The sequence below is a fragment of the Aedes albopictus genome, chromosome 1, assembly GCF_035046485.1.
Source record: "Aedes albopictus strain Foshan chromosome 1, AalbF5, whole genome shotgun sequence".
Classification (NCBI taxonomy): Eukaryota; Metazoa; Arthropoda; class Insecta; order Diptera; family Culicidae; genus Aedes; species Aedes albopictus.
In genome coordinates, this window is record NC_085136.1 from 239,312,967 (window position 1) to 239,319,911 (window position 6,945).

A 6,945-nucleotide genomic window follows, 5' to 3' on the forward strand; every position below is an offset into this window, starting at 1 on the left:
TATCTTCTATCTTCTATCTTCTATCTTCTATCTTCTATCTTCTATCTTCTATCTTCTATCTTCTATCTTCTATCTTCTATCTTCTATCTTCTATCTTCTATCTTCTATCTTCTATCTTCTATCTTCTATCTTCTATCTTCTATCTTCTATCTTCTATCTTCTATCTTCTATCTTCTATCTTCTATCTTCTATCTTCTATCTTCTATCTTCTATCTTCTATCTTCTATCTTCTATCTTCTATCTTCTATCTTCTATCTTCTATCTTCTATCTTCTATCTTCTATCTTCTATCTTCTATCTTCTATCTTCTATCTTCTATCTTCTATCTTCTATCTTCTATCTTCTATCTTCTATCTTCTATCTTCTATCTTCTATCTTCTATCTTCTATCTTCTATCTTCTATCTTCTATCTTCTATCTTCTATCTTCTATCTTCTATCTTCTATCTTCTATCATAAACCTCGAAGAGACTACTTTTCCGATCTTACCCTTCTAAACCGTTCCCGATTCCGCCAAGCCCATCATCTCCCTGGGACCACCAGAAGTTATTGCTTCGGAGAGGAGCTAAATCAGTTCGCGCCCTTGAGGTCAGCCCCTAGCCTTGTAGCTAGGAACATTGCAATACTCGGTTTGTGGCTGTCGCTCTCCATCCTCGGTCGCGCCCAATGCTCGCCAAGTCACGCTCCACCTGGTCCGCCCATCGTGCTCTCTGTGCTCCACGTCTTCTTGTGCCAACCGAATCAGTTGCAAACATCAGCTTTGCAGGGTTGTTGTTCGACATTCTTGCAACATGCCCTGCCCACCGTATCCTTCCGGCTTTGGCCACCTTCTGGGTGCTGGGTTCGCCGTAAAGTGCAGCAAGCTCGTGGTTCATCCTTCTCCGCCACACACCGTTCTCCTGCACACCGCCGAAGATCGTCCTTAGCACGCGTCGCTCGAAAACACCGAGTGCTTGCAGATCCTCCTCGAGCATGGTCCATGTCTCGTGTCCGTAGAGGACCACCGGTCTTATTAGCGTTTTGTACATGGTGCATTTGGTGCATGGGTGAATCTTTTTCGACCGAAGTTTCTTCTGGAGCCCGTAGTAGGCCCGACTTTCGCTGATGATGCGCCTCCGAATTTCACGGCTCACGTTATTGTCAGCCGTAAGCAAGGAACCGAGGTAGACGAATTCTTCTACCACCTCGAAAGTATCCCCGTCTATCGTAACATTGCTGCCAAGGCTTGTCCTGTCTCGCTCAGTCCCACCTACCAGCATGTACTTTGTCTTTCGCATTCATCACCAGTCCGACCTTTGCTGCTTCACGTTTCAGGCGGGTGTACTGTTCTGTCACTGTTCCAAATGTTCTAGCAATAATATCCATGTCATCCGCAAAACATAAAAATTGGCTGGATTTCGTGAAGATCGTACCCCGGCTGTTGAGCCCGACTCGTAGCATCACACCTTCCAGGGCGATGTTGAATAGTGGGCAGGAAAGTCCATCACCTTGTCGTAGTCCCCGTCGAGATTCGAATGAACTGGATAGTTCACCCGAAATCCTTACGCTGTTCTGCACACCGTCCATCGTTGCTCTTATCAGTCTAGTCAGCTTCCCGGGAAAGCTGTGCTCGTCCATAATTTTCCATAGCTCTGTGCAGTCGATACTGTCGTATGCCGCTTTGAAGTCGATGAACAGGTGATGCGTTGGGACCTGGTATTCACGGCATTTCTGGAGGATTTGCCGTACGGTGAAGATCTGGTCCGTTGTCGACCGACCGTCGATGAAACTGGCTTGGTAACTTCCCACGAACTCATTGTGAAAGACGACGGAAGATGATCTGGGATAGCACTTTGTAGGCGGCATTCAAAATGGTGATCGCTCGAAAGTTCTCACACATTAACTTGTCGCCTTTCTTGTAGATGGGACAGATTATCCCTTCTTTCCACTCCTCCGGTAGCTGTTCGGTTTCCCAGATCTTGACTACTAACTGGTGCAGACAGGTGGCCAACTTTTCCGGACCCACCTTGATGAGTTCTGCTGCGATACCGTCCTTACCAGCCGCTTTGTTGTTTTTGAGCTGGTGGATGGCATCCTTAACTTCTCTCAGCGTGGGAGTTGGTTCGTTCCCGTCCTCTGCTGCACCAACATAGTCATTTCCTCCGCTGCCTTGGTCCTCCGTGCCTACATTCTCTTCGCCATTCAGGTGCTCGTCGAAGTGCTGCTTCCACCTTTCGATCACCTCACGTTTGTCCGTCAGGGGGCTCCCGTCCTTATCCCTGCAGATTTCGGCTTGCGGCACGTATCCTTTGCGGGATGCGTTTAGCTACCGGTAGAACTTACGTGTTTCTTGTGGACGGCACAGCAGTTCCCTTTCCTCGCACTCCGCTTCTTCCAGGCGGCGCTTTTTCTCCCGGAAGAGACGGGTCTGCTGCTTCCGTTTCTGTCTGTACCGCTCCACATTCTGTCGGGTTCCATGCTGCAGCATTACCGCCCGCGCTGCATCCTTCTCCTCCAGAACCGCTCTGTACTCCTCGTCGAACCAATCGTTTCGTCGACTCCGTTCTACGTACCCGATAGTGCTCTCGGCTGCGTTGTCGATGGTTGCTTTTGACTGTACTCCAGCAGTCCTCTAGAGGGGCCACATCGAACACACCCTCGTCCGGAAACGCTGCCTCGAGATTCTGCGCGTATGCGGTGGCGACATCCGGTTGCTTCAGTCGCTCTAGATCGTACCGCGGCGGCCGCCGGTACTGTACATTGTTAATAATGGAGAGTTTTGGCCGGAGTTTAACCATCACCAGGTAGTGAACAGAGTCGATATTAGCGCCACGATAGATCCTGACGTCGATAATGTCGGAGAAGTGCCGTCCATCAATCAGAACGTGGTCGATTTGCGATTCCGTTTGTTGTGGTGATCTCCAGGTGTAACGATACGGGAGCCTGTGCTGGAAGAAGGTGCTACGAATGGCCATGTTCTTGGAGGCGGCGAAATCGATGAGTCGTAGGCCATTTTCGTTCGTCAGCTGGTGTGCGCTGACCTTTCCAATCGTCGGTCTGAATTCCTCCTCCTGGCCTACCTGAGCGTTTAGATCTCCTATGATGATCTTGACGTCGTGGTTTGGGCAGCGGTCGTACTCGCGTTCGAGCTGCGCGTAAAATGCGTCTTTGTCATCATCAGTGCTTCCGGAGTGAGGGCTGTGCACGTTTATTATGCTAATGTTGAAGAATCGGCCCTTGATCCTCAACCTGCACATTCTTTCGTCGATCGGCCACCAACCGATCACGCGCCTCTGCATGTCGCCCATCACTATAAAAGCTGTTCCCAGCTCACGTGTGTTGCCGCAACTCTGGTAGATGGTATGATTACCTCTAAACGTTCGCACCATAGATCCTGCCCAACACACCTCCTGCAGCGCTACGATTCCGAACCCGCGGTCCTTCAGTATATCGGCGAGTATGCGGGTGCTCCCGATGAAGTTGAGAGATCTGCCGTTCCACGTACCGAGCTTCCAATCGCAAGTCCCTTCTCTTGTTGATTTTCCGGTGCTAGTATTTTTTACGGCTGGCTCGCAGGGCCTGGCACCAACCCACTAACCCAGGGAGCTGGGCTTACCTTCCCGGAAGCTACGGGTTCTGCATTGGCATTTCCTCCAACTACGGTGCCAAATAGCTAGGCCCAAGCACCAGTCTCCGACGGGGGTGGTGTTTTTAATGGGCGCCCAGGAGATAATATTTTACCTGAGCTTCCACCCCCAGAAGACATTAGAGACTATCGATATTTTTGTAGAACTAGCGTTCATGCTTCGCCGAAATTACGAAAGTTTACAAAATCAAAATCAGTAATAAATATATGCGAAGGAGCAACACTAAAGGATCTTATTAAATCGCATTATTTCAGATTCCTGAGGAGAAGAATGGGCCATCATTGTATGGAAAAATTAAAATTTAATCCAATCGCGATTGGTTGCGCACTCGCGCTCTGTAATGTGGTTGAAACTTGAATGGGATATAGTATGGGAAATTTCACTAACTTGCATATTTTTTGACAAATTTCATATGAATCTTGTAACCAGAGATGCCAGATTAGTTTATAACAAAATTGTATCAATACAGATTTTTCTGTATCACTGTATCTGAGAGTACAGCAGACACCAAATGTCTGTGCAGGAGGTCAATAATCTGCATAATGCTGAAAAATCTGTATATCTGGCATATCTACTTGTAACCAATGATAATAAAATATAGCCTGAAGAGTGCAGAAAATACTTTGTCGACGACCGCAAAGAGATCTGTTATTCTGAAAATAAGTTATATCCCAACTTGTTATTATCGTCTTGATAATAATCAGCCTCTAGTGATAGAGAAGGTCAGTGTTGGTAAAATCACACTCAAAGAGATTCTCATGCAAAATCTCGCTCTCACGAGTCAAGTGCCGAAACCTCTTTCGCTTGTAAAACGAATCCAAATCACTTTGAGAACGGCATTGATGTTATTGTATGCTAGATTTGCTTTTGTTCTGTCATTTAATCCTTAAAACTTCGATGCAAATAATAAGAACACCAAGAAATTAAGCAATGAGTGAATCACGAGCCAACCAAGGAGCCAACTCATGCATAAGGCTGAATTTCAAAAGGCTGAATGCACAATAGGCTGAATACGAAAGGCTGAAACTAAGAAAGTATAACATAAGGCTGAAATTACAAAAGGCTGAATATTGTAAAGACTGAAAATACGAAAATGCATAGATAAGTTATAACACTTCTTCCTTTTCTTGGAGTAACGCCCGAACTGAGATCAAGCCTGTTTCTCAGCGGCATATCGTGTAACAGGTACTGCAATGGGTTTCAATGCAAAGGAGTAAAGAAATTTTTCATAATGAAAAGTTCTTAGTCCGAACGCGAATCGAACACGTAACTCTCAGCATGGGCATTGGCGTCGAAACTAAGCTTAGTGAAGTGGCTAGAGGTGTACACCGACGAACACAAAAAGGTACTAATAATATTCATATAGTTAATCTTTTCCTTCTTTAGACATGAGCTAATTTTTGGAGTAATGTTGTTTTGAAGATTGTTGTCAACGGAAACATCATTTTTAACGAGAAAGGCACTATCACCACTAGGTGGATCAATCTCGTTTTTTTAATGAAAAGATGAAAAAAACGTAGGTATTATAATTATTTTCCTGATTTGATGCTGTTTTAGCAAAACTATGGGTAACTGTGTTGTTGTTTTCTCCATTTCTTGTCTCTCCGTCGACACAGTTTCTTAAAGCTTTGCTCAAACAGCATCAAGTTAGGCAAGGAATTATCAAACCTACGCTTGTTACAAATTTTCATTACGAAAACGTAGCTCATAATTTCAAATCTAGAACTTCAATGGACAGGCCTCTTTGACTTCGATCCCTCGAACATCTCTGTTGTGAACAAATCTTGAGTTTGACTTTCTATTCATCAGAAACGTTAGTAGTTCTGTAGCTTAAATGGTTAAATCACCGGAATAGCGAACACGGAGTCATAGGTTCGAATTGCACCAGAACACGATTTCTTTTTCTTTATTCGTCGTTGAAATTGTCAATTAACAAAAGTCTGTATCTTCTAATTGGGGTTCGTTCGCATATGACGTAACGCGAAAAGGCGAGGTTGAGGGTCTACTACTGTGTTACGCTCCATACAAGAATTCAAAATTTACCACACAGAAACTGTTGTGAAAGTTTTTCAGAAACTGGAGCTCTATATCTCATGGCTTTAGCTATCACGATCCTGTAAGCGTCAGCTCCACGAATTCGTATTGGTACCGATGGTCCTCATGCGGCTGAGCATCATGCTCGAGGATGGTTGGCAAGCATTTGGAGTGTTCGAGGGGCGAGTTCTAAGGGCGATCCCTGTCAGCGTTCAGAAGAACAATAGTGTTGGAAATACTTACTTGCAAGAATTATACTCACTTGGTTCTATCTCAGTTTAGAAGCATGCTATCAAAAAACGGTGTATGAATAACATTTACATTGCAGTGATGTCTAAATTTTTGCCGAATAAAGTTAGAGTCGCAGACGCCCAAAGTATCTAAAACCCAAGGTAAGAGATTCCCGCTAAAATCGATGGATTAGTGAGAAAAGGAAAAAGCAAAAATAGTTATGAAGTTTGCGCTGATTTGTATGGGCGCATCACTATTCAGCAGACTTTCTTGAAAAATTAAGCACTCCCATCATAGAAGCAATTATTTAATTACATCTCACTGAATTAAAAATGACCTCCATGCTATAAAACAGAAAATATCGCCATTTGAAAATCGGTGACAATTTTTTTTTAATTTGTTCTAAACATATTTTTTAGCATTTAGAAACATCCAAACTAATTAAACTTTACAAACTTTGCTGAAATAATGACATTTTGGTGTAAAAACGCCAACTTTTCATAACTAACGCAGATGTGTTGATGAGTCTCGTTATTGACATTTGCGGGAATCTCTTACCTTGGTATTTAGATACTTTGGCAGACGCCTACGAAAAGCGTGAGAAAGCGATGAGCACGAGGTTCATAAAATGAGTGTAAGTTATACTCACCTCGTAGTCACAGCTCTCTCACGACTTTCGTAGACGTGTGCGACTCTTATTTATTCGGAAAACTTTAGATAAAACTACAATGTGAAAATTCTTCAAAGATTTCCAAATAGTGATTGCTTGCAACCCAGTGAGATCTGGTCTGCAGAACCTGGGAAGGTCTTGGAGTTTATCAATTCTACCTGACTGGGAGACGACGCGTCGTGGCAGTAGCTGATTACTTGACACATGGTAATTAGCTGGCTAGATACGAATATCAAAACGGGACATGCCACAAAAGTTCAGCCTATTGGACGCAGTGGCTTAATTTCCCCAACAGGGGAGAAAAAAAACTGAGATAATTTTGTGGAGATTTCACTCGTTTAGACTCCTGCGCGAAAATTAGTTGCGTGGATTTTTCTTGCGTGGGTC